The sequence below is a fragment of the Triturus cristatus genome, chromosome 1_1, assembly GCF_964204655.1.
Source record: "Triturus cristatus chromosome 1_1, aTriCri1.1, whole genome shotgun sequence".
In the NCBI taxonomy this organism is placed as follows: domain Eukaryota; kingdom Metazoa; phylum Chordata; class Amphibia; order Caudata; family Salamandridae; genus Triturus; species Triturus cristatus.
This window is the reverse complement of record NC_140579.1, coordinates 1,073,993,406-1,074,007,173: the sequence shown is the minus strand read 5'-3', so window position 1 is coordinate 1,074,007,173 and position 13,768 is coordinate 1,073,993,406. Positions and strand designations below refer to the sequence as shown.

The 13,768-nt window shown below is 53.1% G+C and overlaps 1 protein-coding gene across 2 annotated transcripts in view; it reads left to right on the top strand.

Annotated features, from left to right (window-relative positions):
• Positions 1-13,768, top strand: part of LEMD2 (LEM domain nuclear envelope protein 2) — a 406,431-nt gene that overhangs the window by 63,653 nt on the left and 329,010 nt on the right. The gene's annotated exons all lie outside the window — the stretch shown is intronic.

Below are 13,768 nucleotides of genomic sequence, written 5' to 3'. Positions count from 1 at the left end.
TTCTGTCCACGCCGTTAAAGGTGGGGCCAATACATATTAGTGCTATTAGTATGCAGATCTCTAAATTGGCATCTTACTAGGTGGAAAAAAAAGTCCATCTCATAGAACAGGATGGTGAGTGATTCGGTGAGGAATTTGCGGTTAAAGTAGGTAAGGTAAGTAACTTGTTTTTCTGATGGGTACTTCTTACTGTAGATTACTTACCTTGTGAATAGGTAACAAAGCAGTATCCTTGATGGCGAGTCTGTAGCATGGCTCAAACTAGAAAGTCCTGCAAGACTAAATTAACAAAGTGTCCCTCCCGGCAGATCTAGGAGGCATTAGTTCTTTGTGAACGTATGTACTGGCACCCACTCAGCAGCCTGACAAATGTGTAAGACCGGCCCTCCATGTGCCAGTATGAAAGTGGTATCCTGGCACTGGTTGAGTGGGTACCGATCCCTTCTGAAGGTTGATTCTTGGCCACTGCATAGCACATCTTTATGCAGGGGTCTATCCATATAGAGAGTGTTCTTCAGTTCTCTGCTGCTGCAAACCCCACTAAAGAGCTGATTGTCCTCTTAGTGTTCTCTGGTACGATCAACAAGGAAACTTAAGGCTTTTTTTGATCCAAGTGAAGCAAAGTACTCTAGAAAGGGTGATAGACTGTCTGACGTGAAACTGCACCACAACATTTGGTAGGAATGCTGCCCTGCTTCTGGGCACCAGTTTTTCTGGGAAAATGGTGATCTATGGTTGTGGTACAGACCGTGATTGCAACTTACTCATGTAAAGAGCTGATGTTATCGCTATGAGGAAAACTGTCTTCAGGGTTAACAGGTGCAGAGAGCAGCTATGCATCTGCTCAAGTGGGGTGCACATCAATAATGTTACCACCAAAGTAACGTCCTTCTGTGGCATCACAAAGGGTTTAGGTGGAAACGTGGGTTAGCACTGTAAAAAAAAAAAAAAAATCACCACAACAGGCGATTTGGATAACTATAGTTGATCACATGGGCAAAAAGAGCTGGAAAATAACCTTTAACAGTAGTCACAGCAAGTCCCTGCTGTGCTTGTGATGGGACAAACAACACCTCCTCGGATAGGTGGGCCTGCAAAAGTTGGATGTGCTGAGAAGTGCACCAAACGACAATGTTTTCCAGGTGTCCACCACAAATGGTCATGGTAAATTGATGCCTAGCTGACAAAATTACATTTATGACCTTAGTAGGGAGATCAAAAACATTCAACTGTTGCCATTCACTCCTCCCCACACATGGATGTGTAAGGTTGCGAAGGCCCAGGTGGAGAACTATGCTGTGTTGCTGCGAGAGAAGATCCTCCAAAAGTGGCAGCTGGATCGAAGAACAGATGTTCTTGGCCAGAAGTTCAGGTACCACACTGCCCTGGCCAAGTTGGGCCACTAAGATAACTTAGGCCGGGTCCTTCTGATTGTAAGAAATTGGGTAATACATTTTGGGCGGGTGTATGTACTCCCCTCAGCTGATCACAGTTCTTGCCAGGGTGAACCACTAAAGTCACTAAATAAACCCGTGCTCAACATCCTGGTAATTGTGGCACAGAGCACACTGGCTTGACTTAACGGCAATGTGTAAAGTATTTATCCAGAACTAGAACAGTAATAAAGTTGAAATGCAAAACAATAAAAAATCCCGAAAGGAAGTAGAAACAGAAAGTAAAATGTAATTGTTAGAAAGTGGTTCTGACACTCTGAGCCACTTGGATTTTTCGCTTTTTGAGCACCTATTTGTTGAGCTTTTACTGTGGGAGAGCCTCATAAGTTGGGACTCACCCACAGTGAACTCATGATGGAGACTGCATGTGGATTTCACTGGTGTCCCACTAGCTTGACTAGGCGGCTGCGCAGCAGCTGGAGTAAGGGGCACCGGGCTGGTTACATGCAGGCACGTGTACATGCATGTGCACAGGTGTACGGGCTGCGCAGGGGAGATTCCTGGCATGCGGAGCCCAGGAGCAGCTACAAAGTGAATGGTGTGGCAGGACTTGTGCAGAATTGGGTGGCGACATGGAATAGGCTTTGTACAGTGGGAAGAAACATGCCAGGGAAAGTCAGTGTGTTTCACTTCATTATTCTCCTATGGGGAAGTGGAGCCCATGGGCTAGTTTTACTTTCCTAAGGCCTACAAATTCCAGACACACACTAAAGTCCACTGTAACTGGTGTGAGTAGAAGTATTCTGCAGAGTCCAAAGTCGTATTTGTACTGGTTTTGGGTTATCCAGAAATGTCATATTTCTCTGAGTCAGCCCATAACCAGGGCCTGGCTGGGGGCTGACCCCAGCAGGCTGGATCAACGACCTTCCTTCCAAGAGCGAATGCCTCCTCTCCAAAGAAGTGAAAATGGGTGGAGCTACAGGCTAATCCATCTGCAGCTGTCACCTGGTGCCAGGCACCCAGCTGCACAAGGGAGAAGGCAGCACTGGGGGGGAAGGGGCTTTCTGAGACCATGTGGCAGGAGACACCTGGACGCCGCCATTTTGAACAAACCCAGAGGCCTGGGCAGGAAGGAGGGAGCAGGGGCAGAGAAGTGATGTGTCGCTGTGTGATAGGGCTAACAGAGACTTCCTGCCAGTCCCCTCCTCAAATCTTTAAAAGGAACTTGCACAGGAAGAGGAGCTCTCTCTGGGGTTTGGTCTGCTGAGGAAGACTGGTGCTGGAGCCTAGCGCAATGGGCAGTTGGAAGGAGGAACCCCCTGACTTTCCCAGGATCCTGAACAGCACCAGGAGAAGAGACCAGGGCCGGTGCGCAGAAGCAGGGGCCTCTGCGCAGGGAGAAGAGAGGCCCAGGAAGAGAGGCAGGCTAAAAGCTGGCGCAGGGAGCCAGTGAAGGCAGCTCCTTGCTGAATCCACCCTCTGTGAGACCCAGAGGGCGATACAGAATGCTCCCAGAGTCTGTGGAGCGCCACCAGGAGCAAGAAGAGGCCAAAGACAGGAAGATCGGACCTCTTGGGGCTGAGATATGCCCCCCAGAAGGTATGCGACCTTTGACCTGTGGCCAACCAACGACTAAGCGCGTGGGGCTCCGCTGCCGGTCCAGAGAATGCCCCCGGGGTGGGACACTGGTCCCGCGGGCTGCCCCACCCCCCTAAAAGTGAAGTCGAGGTTTGCATCGCGCACCCTGTGAAGGTGCCCCAGCGGGGTGCCAGGAGTCCACCCTGGCCCCCGCCAAACATGAAGCCGGGGAGCGCTGTTGTGCTCCCCGTGAAGATGTGCAGGGGGAGGGGCCCGGGATCCCAACTCCGGGCCCCGTGTGAGGCGGAGGAGGCGGTGAGCACCGTCATGCCCCCCTCAAAGAGGTCTCTAGGGTCCCGAGACCCCATCCCCGTACCCCGAAGCAAAGCCGGGGAGCGCCATCACGCTCCCTGTGAAGAACTGGTCGCGGGGTGCCAGGAGCCCACCCTGGACCCCGCAGAAGAGCACAAGTCGGGGGAGCGCCGTCACACTCCCTGTGAAGGCAGAGGAGGGGCCCGGGATCCCAACTCCGGACCCCGGCGGAGAAGAAGGCAAGCCGGGGAACACCGTCGCGCTCCCCGTGAAGAAATGCCCATGGGGCCCGGGACTCCATCTCCGGGCCCCCGAAGTGCGGAGGGAGGACGGGGTAGTGCCGTCGCACTCCTTCCGCGGCTGCCAGTAGGAGGGGGGAGTGCCGTCGCACTCCCCCGAGGCCAGCGGGACCAGCCTGAGCCTCTGTGTCTGCCTTCTGGAGTGGGCAGACCAGAAATGTGGTGCCGGCTCCTGCGGCAGCACGTGTGGGTGCTGGCCGGGCGGGGAGCTGGCAGGAGCCACCGGGGGTGGGCTCTCCAGGTGGCTCTCCAACGCAGAGACATGGGGGGGTCCCGGGTGGGACCGGGACCCGGAAACCAACAGCGGGAAGGTGCCAGGGGCCTGGGTGGGACCAGGCCCCAAATAATTAGCAGAGCGGCCTGGGGTGGGCTCCCCTAGCCGCATACACTTACCTGGGGTCTGGGTGGGACCGGGCCCCCCAACGAGTGTGGAGATGCAGGAGGGCTGGGTGGGACTGGGCCCCAGCGAAAGAAAGCTTACGAGGCTCTCCCCCGCACAGCAGGAGAGCCGCTGTTCTGATATGCACGGGGCTGAAGGAAAATCGCCCCATAATGCTTTGCACAGTCCGGACTGGCGTGCCTGAAAACCTGCCCGTTTCTCTGCTTGTGGTGGCCCCAGGAGGACGTGGTCACCACCACATGTGTGATGAGGTGCAGGGGAAGCTGCCGGAGAACGCAGCCTCCTCCAGCACGAAGAAGAGGAGTCCCTCCCTAAGTCTCATGGGGACTTGAACAGAATAACCCTTCAAGGGCTCAGCCAGGCTTTGTCAGCATCCCCATGGCTGGAACTTTTTTCTACAGCTGGGGTGCCTTAGGGATCGTGCCAAGGAGTGAAGGGCTGAGTTGGGGATGTCTGGAGAAGGGCATCCCCTGGAGGTGAAGAGGTGTAATTGCACCAGAACTGCATTTACTAACCTTATTTCTTTGAGGGACTGAAAGTCACATGTGTAATGTAAAGTACCTGTGTATGGTGATGTCATAAGCTAAATGGGGTTATGTTGCTCGACATTCCTGCTAGGGTGTCTGGCTGTATATGGTTAATCCTGTGATTTCATCTGTGATGCTTTTAGGGGCTGTAATTGCAATCCATTATAATGGACAATCCATTATGGGTGTTATTTCTGCGCACCTGTAATGGCGATTACTAGCCCACACCACCTCGAGTAAGCCTCAGACTGCTCTGCAATGCTACCCTCTGAGAGTCAGGCGCAACAATTGGGTGTTCGGATCCCAGTGAAGGACAAATGTAGTCATGTTATTTGTGCAGGCCTCACAGATACTGCTTCATTTTCCAACAGTAATTAACAAAATTAAACCAAAATTACAAAAAACCCATAAGGTAAACTGGTGATATTAATTTTTAAACTTTTAGGCTCAAGTGCCGCCAAGAAGCACAACGTTCAATGATAGTCAATGGTTGCAGTCGAACAGTATGTAGGCACAAATCTGAAAGAAACACGTTCGATTCCTCACCTTAGAATATCCCCAGGCGTCAGGCTGGATCCGGAAAGATTTTCGTCAGCAATACCCTTGTGCGTCGCTGGGTGTCGTCTGCGACTCCGCGTCCGGCGTCGTGATCGCCGGGATGACGTCGTCAGAGTACTTAGACGCCGCCCTCGCGCGCTGACGTCAGTTCTTCTTTTTTCCGCGCCAGTAAGCGCCGATCCGGGAAGAAGCATACCCTTTAGTCATTTTTTGACTAAACTTTTTGAACTCTTTTGGTTCGATCTCGACTCGACTCTGGTGCCGGTAGGGATGCCTGGTTTTAAAGCTTGAGACTCCTGTCACCGACTGATGTCGGTTACGGACCACCACCGCCGGTGCCTTTACTGCCTGGCGCCCGACCACGATGCCGAGTCCTGCCCCGACTGCCAGGCCTTGACTTCGAAGGCTAGACGGGAGTGGTCCCGCAAGCTACTCGAGCTCCGGCAGCCATCACCACCACTCGTCGGGTTCCGAGCATAGTAAGAAGTCCAAGAGGCGACATCGCTCTTCGGGCTCCCCTCGCCGGTCGCGCGACTCGGCCGAGGGTTCGGGTGGTACCACCCGCACGGCTCCGTCGGAGCCGCAGGAGTCACGTCCGTCCCCATACCCACCGGTCCCTGGGGCTGGCGCGACTTCGGCGGAGATCAGTGCCTTCCTCAAGGCCATGAGGACCCTGGCTCCGCCGTCAACACCTGCAGGCGCGCCTTCGGGTCCCACAGGCTCGACCGGGAGACCTAGCGAGCCGGCGGCCCCGGCGCCGACTCAGGTCCCGACGCCGCAGGTCCCTGCGGGATCCAGGCCTGGATCCCAGTCGGCGCCGGAAGACCTCACGACCCCTCCGCTGGCGCTGAACCCGGATGCCACCCCTGGCGCCACCTTCGGACAGCGTTCCCCAGTTTAGTCCTGGTCCGGGCCCGGCGTCGGAGCGGCGCCATCCGGCGCCGCACCCGTCGCCGATGGGTGGCAATTTCATCTTCCGCCCGGCTCCGATCATTCCTCCTGTCTACCAGGAATCGGATGATGGTGACGACTGGGAGGGGTCTGAGGACCCTCTGACCCGGCAGGGTCAGTTATCTCAGGACTGGGCAGATGAGCTGGGGGTGCCAGTGGTCTGGATACCTCCCCCGACACTGGCTTCATCTCTCCTCCGACTGTGGCTTCGGAGGAAGGTGCTGCATTCTCTGTGGTGCTGCGCAAGACAGCCGAAGCCCTTGGACTAACCTCCTCACTGAAGTGCTCCAACCTCAGCAAGCTCCTCGGAGCCTCTGCTGCAGTTTAATGAAGCACTGGTTGGCGTTCTCAAGGGCACCTGGTCCAAGCCCTCCACAGTCCCTCCTGTGGACCGGAACGTGGCCCGGTGCCACCGCCCTGCACCAGGCGACCCCAGTTTTCTGTCCATGCACCCCACACCCGAGAGCCTGGTTATCTAGGCTACTACTTCCCAGACCTCCTTCCCGTCCGCTCCCCCGGATCGGGAATCCAAGAGACTAGAACAGTTTGGTAAGAAGCTGTTCTCCTCCCTTAGTTTGGGACTGCGTTCTATTAACATCGCTTGTCTCTTGGACCGCTACTCCCACTCCCTGTGGGATACGGTGGAGGACGTGCTGCCCCAGTGCCCGGAGGAGGCCTAGACACGGCTCGCCCAGGCTATTGCCGAGGGGCGGGATGCAGCACGGCATGCAATCCGATGTGGACTGGACACTACGGACTCGCTAGGTCGGGCAATGTTGACCACGGTGGCACTTCGCCGCCACGCCTGGTTGCAGTCCACAAGTTTTTCTGGGGATGTCCAGAGCACCCTCATGGACATGCCCTTCGATGGCAGTCGCCTTTTTGGCGACAAAGCGGATAGTGCGCTGGAGCGCTTTAAGGACTCCAAGGCTACAGCCAAGTCCTTGGGCCTCGCGGCCCTGCGCCCGCAAGCTCCTGCTTTTCGCCCCTTTCGTGGCCAAGGAAGGGGCGCCCCCTCACATCCGCCTAGCCACAGGCTGCAAAACCCGGGGACAGGGTGCCGGTCCTTCCACATCTACCCCAGCAGCATCCGCCTCAAAGCCCTCCTAATCCGTGCTTTCAGGCCCATTCCACGCCAGTGGGAGGCAGAGTTCGCCATCACCTGCTCCACTGGCGTTACATCACGTCGGACAGGTGGGTGCTGCAAATCGTCTGAAGGGGCTACTCCCTCCCCTTCGAGGCGACCCCTCCAGCCATGCCACCGCAGTACCGCCGCTTGTCAGGGGATCACTTGAATCTTCTGCAGGAGGAAGTTACGGCCCTCTTGGCCAAAGGGGCCATCGAGCGCGTTCCTGGTCCAGAAGTAGGTCGTGGTGGTTGTTCCCACTACTTTCTGGTTCCCAAGAAGGGCAAAGGGGGCCTACGCCCTATCTTGGACCTCAGGAGCGTCAACGTCTTACTCTGGAAGGAGAGGTTCAAGATGCTCACCTTAGCTCGGGTTCTGGCTGCCCTAGACCCTGGAGACTGGATGGTAGCATTGGACTTGCAGGACGCTTATTTCCACATGCCCGTCCTACCGGCCCACCGGCGTTACCTGCGGGTCACAGTGGGCCAGGAGCATTTTCAGTTTACCGTGCTCCCCTTTGGCCTCACCAGTGCCTCTCGGGTGTTCACGAAAGTGATGGCAGTGGTCGCAGCTCATCTGTGCAGATTGGGGGTTCCAGTCTTCCCCTATCTTGACGATTGGTTTTTGAAGGCGGGCTCGCCCCAGGCAGTCGTCTCCCACCTCCAGACTACGGCCGACCTCCTGCATTTGTTGGGGTTCTCCATCAACATGCGGAAGTCGCATCTGAGTCTCTCCCAGAAGCTCCTCTTCACCGGAGCGGTTCTGGACTATGCACAGTTCCGGGCCTATCCTCCGGAACAGCGGATGCGTGATATTCAGGCTCTGATTCCCATCTTCCGGCCTCTATCCCGGGTTTTGGTCAGGTTGGTGCTGCGGCTTCTGGGTCTGATGGCCTCGTGCATCCTGTTGGTACATCACGCCAGATGGCGAATGCAGGCTCTGCAGTGGGATCTGAAGTTTCAGTGGGCCCAGCATCGGGGCAACCTGTCCGACCAGGTCTTGATCTCGGAGGGCACTGCGAGACAATTGCAGTGGTGGCTCACGGACCGCGATTGGGTCAGTGGCAGATCCCTCTCCCTACCCCAACTGGAGCATGTAGTAGTGACGGATGCGTCCCTCCTGGGATGGGGGGGGCTACATGGGAGAGGCGGAGATCAGAGACCTCTGGTCTCTGGCGGAGTCCCGGCTCCATATCAACCTTCTGGAGCTGAGGGCGATCCGACTTGCACTGAAGGCATTTCTTTCCTCTGTCCGGGGAAGTGTAGTGCAGGTGTTCAGGGACAACACCACCGCCATGTGGTATTGCAACAAACAGGGCGGGGTGGGGTCGTGGACCCTTTGTCAGGAGGCTCTGCGCTGTTGGACATGGCTGGAACATCGAGGCGTCACCCTGGTGGTTCAACATCTGGTGGGCTCTCTGAACGCCAGAGCAGACGAACTCAGCCGCCGGTGCATGATGGATCACAAATGGCGTCTCAACTCGGACGTGGCGCAAGGCCTCTTTCGGCAGTGGGGAGAGCCTTGGTTAGATCTATTCGCCACCGAAGAGAACGCGCAATGTCAGCAGTTCTGCGCGTTGGAGTTTCCAAGGCGGCACTCGCTCGGGGACGCCTTTCGTTGCGAGTGGAGTTGCGGTCTATTGTACGCCTTTCCGCCTATACCACTTCTGCCCAGAGTGCTGAAGATGATCGGACGCGACTGGGCTCAAGTCATCTTGGTGGCTCCGGATTGGGCAAGAAGGTACTGGTATCCCGAGCTACTCAGTCTGTTGATCTATCCCCCGATACGACTGCCTCTTCAGGAGGACATTCTGTCGCAGCAGCAGGGGACGGTCCTCCACCCGAACCTGTCCAGTCTCCACCTCCAAGCGTGGAGATTGAGCGGCGACAGTTGATGCCATTTGACTTGACTTGCCTACTGAAGTCTGTGATGTGATTCTGGCAGCCAGGCGTCCCTCCACAAAATCGGTATACGCCTGCAGGTGGAACAAATTTGTGGCATGGTGCACAGCAAAGGCTGTGGATCCCCTTTCCGCCCCTCTTTCTCAGGTTCTCCTCTTTCTTCTTTCCATGGCCCAGCAGGGTTCTGCTTTGGGCACTCCTAAAGGTTATCTTTCAGCTATCTCTGCTTTCTTACGGCTTCCTGATCAGCCTTCTCTTTTCAAATCCCCTGTTTCTCGCTTCTTTAAGGGCATTACTCACATGTTTCCTCCTGTCCCTTTCGTAATGCCTCAGTGGGATTTGAATCTGGTATTGACGTATCTGATGTGCTCTCCCTTTGAGCCACTTCATAATTGTCCCCTTCGTCTGTTGACGCTTAAGACTACTTTCCTCGTGGCCATCACCTCTGCTAGACGGGTGAGTGAGATCCAGTCTCTCTCTTCTAAGCCTCCTTTCCTTTCTGTCCATCCGGATAAAGTGGTTCTCAGAACTTGTCCTTCCTTTCTTCCTAAGGTGGTGACTGCCTTTAAGGTCGGGCAGTCTGTTACGCTGTCCAACTTCTTTCCGCATCCCTCGAAAGAGGAAGAGAGGCTCCTCCGTCTGGACCCAAAACGGGCACTGTCCTTCTATCTGGACCGCACCAAGCAGTTCCGGGTGGACGACCAACTCTGTCGGCTACGTGGGTGCTAAGAAGGGGCGGGCGGTACACAAACGAACCATCTCTCGGTGGGTCGTTTTGTGTATCAAGGCTTGTTACTCCTTAGCTAAAAAGGAACCTCCTGTAGGGTTGAGGGCCCATTCCACTCGGGCCACAGCGGCGACCACTGCCCTGCGCCGGGGGATCCCCTTGCAAGACATTTGCCAGGCAGCAACGTGGGCCTCGCTGCACACGTTCGCCAAACACTATTGCCTGGACAGCCAAGTCTGGAGAGACGGCTTCTTTGGCCATTCTGTTCTCCAGGACTTTCTGGTGTGATCTTGGTTCGCAGACCCACCACCGGGGTTGGTATTGCTAGGGTATCTATTCTAAGGTGAGGAATCTAACTAACGTGTTTCTTTCAGATGAACAAGTTACTTACCTTCGGTAACGATATATCTGTAAGAAACATTAGTTAGTTAGATTTCTCACCGACCCACCCATCCTCCCCGCTCTGCGAACCGATATCTAGGGTCGAGGTCATCCCTTTCAGGGCCCTAGAATTTTTTGGCACCAGTGTCGGTCTCTTGCAAGGCTCTGCGTTCCTGGCACGGAAAGCTATGTACAAGAACTGACGTCAGCGCGTGAGGGCGGCGTCCAAGTACTCTGCCGTCATCCCGGCGATCACGACGCCGACGACTGACGCAGAGCCGCAGACGACGCCTAGCGACGCGCAAGGGTATTGCTGACGAAAATCTTTCCGGATCCAGCCTGACGCCTGGGGATATTGTAAGGTGAGGAATCTAACTAACTAATGTTTCTTACAGATATATCGTTACCGAAGGTAAGTAACTTGTTCTTTAATGCTGACTGTGATGGAGCACAAGTTAGATACACGCACCAGGTTTGTCCTGGTCAAAGATTTTACCTTCAGGCTTTAGTCCTTTAACTCCCAATGCACCAGAGCACTACACTTCTAAAGCCCACTAGGACCTCAGAGGAGGCCCTTTGAGACTCGCAGGAAGGTAGACAGAGGCCAACAGGAGGGTCCACTCCTGGGCCAATTGATGTTATGCCGATTTGTAGAGCACACTATCACCCGTAAGGTAGCCTGGTGCTGAGCAGTTGTGTATGTGACTTTTAAGCCTTTTGTTTAGAATGAATCTCTGAAACTTTTTTTAGATCATAGCATGTTTTCTTTGCTTGTTTTTATAAGAAATATTTTTTAGGGAGAACATGCTATATATTTACAGACATTATACCAAGAGACTAAACTTGTATAGAAAACAAAACTAACATGACAACATTTCTTGGATACATGTAAAGGATTAATCCAGAAGACAATTTATATACAACAAAAATGTCACCACATATTGCATACAGCTCATGGGTTTGTTTACGAACATGCAACAAAACATATAAAGTTGCCTGTCTGGTGTCCTGTAATGTCTTATCTTTGGGACCTCTGCCACTTCCGTCCTCTGGTGTGTAGTGCTAAGCATTACTACTAGGCCCTTTTGTGATTGGGGTCAGAGCATGAGTCTATACCAGGATGGGAACCTGGATTCAATATCTCGTAGTGCACTACTGTTGTGCACAAAATGCACCAGTTTATGATCGCTCTTGGCACTGTTTGTATTTAAGCCGACGCGTTTCAACCTTAATAAATGTGACTATGGTGTATTTCGGGAAGGTCTTCTTCAGGGCAGGATACTTTGCGGACATGGTGTAGATGTTAAGTGAAACAGTTACTGGCATTTGTTAGTCCTTTTATGCCAAAAACGTGAACTGTGTGTAATGAATTCCACTTATTCGTAAAAATATTGTCGAAGAAGGTACTGTTATGCGAGATGCTTTATGGCTGCCTCATTTGGTGCGTCTAGCTGATTTTTTTTAATTCCATGCTTCTGTCTGATCATGAGGTCCTGCGTGATGGTCAGACCTAATAATGGATCGGAATATGTTCTTAAAAGCTGAGGACACACATAGTCTTTGATTTCATGTTACCCAAGGAAGGTGGGAATCCTACCTTGAAGTTTGTTGTGTGTCGACCATTCATCGATTGTGGTCCGGAGAGCAAAGGGTATCTTTTATCAGTGTGGGAATCGATCCACTACGAGGGTGGTGATATAGTGGAACCCTGAGTGCACTTTTGAGTTGGTCTGGCATCGTGACAAAGTGCTTGCCCTGTTTTTGGGCTGTGACTAGCGGGACATTAAGAGGGTGAGAATCCAAACTAGGACTAAGTCCTCTGTCATTGTTCGGCACCAGAAAATAACAGGAGTAGCATCCAGTCCCTATTTCCGATAGTGGCACCTTGCTTGTCCAAAAGAGCCTGAACTTTCATGTGGACAATGGACAAGTGGACTCCTGGAAGTCACTGTGGTGTAGGAAACCTAGGAGGAGGGGTGAATAGCAAGCATGTGGATCTCCTCCAAGTGTAGCTGCGAAGCACGACCCTGGTACCATCTGCCCTTCCCAAGCAGTCTGTGATGTCCACACCAACCTGGTGTCATACTTCACAGCGTCTTGCATGATCTGCACCAAACTTACATGAAACGCATCAGAGACAATCTAAAAGATTTCACTCACTATGTCCCACAGCACGTTCTAGTAATGTCCTGAGAGGTAATTTGTGTTGGCTGATCTGATGGCTAGGCTCTTCTGAAAGGCCTTCATGTGTTTGGTTTCCTTATCCAGGGATGTAGTGGAGAAAGAGTTAGTGTTCAACCTGCTTGTGGAAACTTGCACCACAAAGCTGTATGGTGTAGGGTGCTGGAAGTGGAGAGAAAGGTCCCCAGTAGCAGGTCTATTCCATCTAGTAATTTTCCTATTGGCATGCGGGCAAGATTCAGGTTTGACCCAAATCTCCATTGAGGTATCTGTTAGAGGCTTGTTGAATGGAGGAGTGGCTCTGCAGAAGTCTGGCTAATCTGCAGGGCTTCTGAGAGAACACTAGGTTTTAACTCTGCTGATGGCAGTTGGAGGTTAAGAATTTCTTCATCCCCTCTATATGCTGACCCCCGTGTGGAAGGGCCAGGTGGGGAGTTGATGCCAGTGCCAAGGGCAGCATCTAGGCTGCTAGTATTTTAAAGATCCAAAAACAGATTTTTATAATCATAATTTAGGAATGGTCCTCCCCCGTTATCACCATCATGGAGTTTCGGTTCTGAAAAATTTGTTGGTGGTAGCAGTGCTCCATCTGAGTAAGACTGGGGCTGCAAGGGCTGTATCTGTGGTCGAAATAGGCGTGACTTCAGTAGAGGTGGTCCTCCTGTGACAACAGTGCTTACACTGACGCATGAGGAAACCGTGAGGATCTCTACGCCTGGTGAGAAGCTGTGGCAGGTCCTGTTGTGGGGTCAAGTTGCACAGTTTGTCTGGGATGTATCTGCTGGTGGTAGCCTGGCTGGTGGGCTCCTCGGATTCTTAAGGCCTGAAGGTGCACCAAAGTGAGCTGGTAGGGTGCCAAATATAAGCAACATGTCCTCCTTGAAAGCTTTAACCTTTTGCAGTGTCGCTGAAGGATTTGGGAATCCAAGTTGGGTCGGGATGAACTGAGGGATCGGTTGTGGATGGTGGGTGACTTGGACTGTGATTGGAAAGCACCCTTACATCCGTCTGACATCTCTTTAGTGGCGAAAGGTGAGGAGTCAAGTTTATTCTTTTTATGTTTTTCTTGGACTTCAGCCTAACTGGTGATTTGTAGTGGAAAGAGGACCTCTGTCTAGAAAAGCCTTGAGAGCAAGTAGGTGTCTGCGACTTAGAGCAAGACGGGCCCTTAGACACTGTCCAATGGTGTTCAGCGATATAGAGCTTGTCCTTGCGGTCTTGGGTTCTTCCTAGCGCAGTAGTCTTACAAATTCATGTTGTGTGAGCAACACAGGTACCAGAGACATAACTGGTTGAGGGATCGGCACGGACATCTGCTTATGGCAGTCCTTGAAGATTTTTAAACCTGGAGTTTTTCTTGGAGACATGTCCCTTGCACACTGTAAAAAGTTTAACACAATAAGTTCTGTCAAAGGACAGAAAAACTAGGGAGA